The sequence below is a fragment of the Penaeus chinensis genome, chromosome 40 (genome assembly GCF_019202785.1).
Source record: "Penaeus chinensis breed Huanghai No. 1 chromosome 40, ASM1920278v2, whole genome shotgun sequence".
Lineage (NCBI taxonomy): Eukaryota > Metazoa > Arthropoda > Malacostraca > Decapoda > Penaeidae > Penaeus > Penaeus chinensis.
The window spans coordinates 26,670,817-26,673,316 of NC_061858.1; the positions used below are offsets into that span (position 1 = coordinate 26,670,817).

The following is a 2,500-nucleotide window of genomic DNA, read 5'->3' on the forward strand; positions in this document are numbered from 1 at the left end:
GAAGAAATGGTAATAGCAGCTGTAGTTTACGTGGCAGCAGCAGCCTTGTAGTGCTGCTGGTGATGGAGGAATCTGTCGGTGGATGTTGTCGTTGTCGTTGTTGTTGTTGTTGTTGCTGTTGTTGTTGCTGTGTGGATAAGAACTAGCCAAACGTTACGAAACAATATTTTACAAATGGTAACACTGTCGTTGGAAATGATCTGCTCCATTTAGAATCAATAAAAACAACAACACACAAATGAAAAAAAAAAAACAGAAAATGCAGGGCAAAAATCCGGCAAGGAAGAGTAATCCTGTTCTCATCATCAATTGCAATATAATCTTCGTGCAATGTGCGACGAAACAACAATTTTAGATCTTTCCGAATGTTGACCCGCGAAAGGTTTACGATTAATCTGCCCACTAAAATGTTTAAACGTCACATACAATAGGTTGCAGGACTGCCATTTAATTTCATAGTGACTGCTGCAGCACCCATATCTTGTTTGTTCTTATAACTGAGGGGGAGAGGGTGTGGGGGGGAGGGGATGGGAAGGAAGAGAGATAGGGAAAGAGAGGAAAGCAGAAAGGGAGAGACAAAGAGGGATCAGACATACACAAATACATATGTCTGTATGTGTATATGTATGTGTATATATATGTGTATGTATGTGTATATATATATATATATATATATATATATATATATATTTATATATATACGTACATACATACATATATATATGCCCATCTGCAAGAATGTGAGTGTATAAATCTCAAGTGTGTGATTAATGGTCCTAGGCGACCACTGATAGTATTGACAAAACCTCTCCCAAGAATAGCATCTTTCCCCCACCCTTTCTCCTTCCTTCTTTTTCTCTCTCACTGTTGACCGTTCCTTCCACGAGCCTCCCTCCCCCTCTCCCTACCCCTCCCTCCCCCTCTCCCTCCCTCTCTCCCTCTCCTCCCTCCCGCCCCCGCCCCCCTTCCGCGAGTGGTCAAGACGGGGCAACACTCGGTTATGATCCCCTCCTCTGTTTACACGAAGGGAAAAAACGCCTAATAGCACTGGGAAGTAGAGTCGAGAGTCGTGTGGCAGGAGAGAGTGGAGAAGCCAACACAGCGAAGACACAGGGCTGACAGAATCTGCTACATTCTTAGAAGAAGGAAAAAAAAGGGGAAGGCGTGGATTTCTGGATTCCTTCTTTAGCCCTTTTGCCGTGTGGATATTAAGGCGATTGTAAGCGGATAGCCAAGCACGGTCTTGGAAGGAGAGAAGCAAGATTCGGGAAGTGAAAACGAGCCTAATCGAACTCATTGTTTGACCTTTTTTTTTTTTTTTTTTTTTTTGCTTTCCACTCCTAGAAATCCATAATCTACGAATGGAGATGACAACAACAACCCAGAATATAACACGAGCTCACACACACACACGCAAATAACTCCCCACTTTTCGTTAATTGGAGAATTGCTCTCAGCATGAAGGGGAAGCCATGAGCACCGCGACCTTCTCTTCCTTCCTCACAACACCATACATTCTTGCCCTTCTGCCCCTGCTTTTATGTCCAGTAATTAGCCTCCAGTGTGTAAATGGATCATATTCTTGCTCTCTGTAAGTGAAAAATTTATGGCTAGATCGAAAGGTTCTGGTAACATAGGCAAAGTGTGTTCATTGTGTGTGAGTTGCGGGAGCCGCCCGAGTATCGTCAATAAAACACGAGGGTTGTGACGTCACGCGGGCATGTCAAACCTTCTCTTGTTGTGTTTATACCAATAACAACCCTTTCTTGTGTGTCGTAATTAGTGTCGTGAATTAGTAATTGTTCTCAATTACTATTCCTTAAATTTTCAACGATGTGGAAACAAATAAGGGAAAAAGCCGAGATAGAACGTTCGTTGTGTACGGGGCCCGCAACCCGACGTTCATTTACTCAACAATTCCTTATTTTTCCACCGTTAACTTACGCAGTTTCGTCACTCTTAAAACACACTGAATCCGGTTTTGTGGTCGTAGAGCCTTAGGTCCTATTTACACATAAGTATATGGGGAATATCAACCTTAAGATAACATACACTGCAGCTATAGACAAATTTTGATAATAAAATACTTTGATTTTATACATTCTCTACTCATACTAGTCTCTTGTGGCTGAAAATAAAAATCTAGAACAAAAAAAAAAAAAAAAAAAGCAATAAGATTTAAGCATATTCAGAAAATGACGATCATGTTACTCGAAACTTGAGAATCCTCTTCTTGATAGAACAGAACAGAGTGCTGACTGAATTCTAAGCTAGTGTAAGGGAATAACATGATATTCAACTACCGTCACTTACAAACCACAAAAAGTGCACATAGCCATAAAATACCACTTCAGGAGCAGATGAACAAAAAAAATACCAAGAAAATTCCAAATCCGACAGAAAAAAAATACCATTGATGGAGTAGATAAAAAAAAGAAACCTACAGATTTGTTGATAATAAGCTTACCTTCGCGGCTTCTATTAGCGTCATAGTGCGCCC

General features: G+C 40.9%; 1 protein-coding gene across 31 annotated transcripts in view; it reads right to left on the minus strand.

The window, feature by feature from the left end:
* LOC125047212 (voltage-dependent calcium channel type A subunit alpha-1-like) overlaps positions 1 to 2,500 on the minus strand; it is a 250,274-nt gene that overhangs the window by 247,706 nt on the left and 68 nt on the right. For all 31 annotated transcript variants that reach the window (XM_047645400.1, XM_047645398.1, XM_047645386.1 and 28 more), the window contains exon 1: positions 2,468 to 2,500. This exon is cut by the window's right edge and continues 68 nt beyond it. The gene's annotated coding sequence lies outside the window, so the exon portion shown is untranslated. The remainder of the gene's footprint in view (positions 1 to 2,467) is intronic.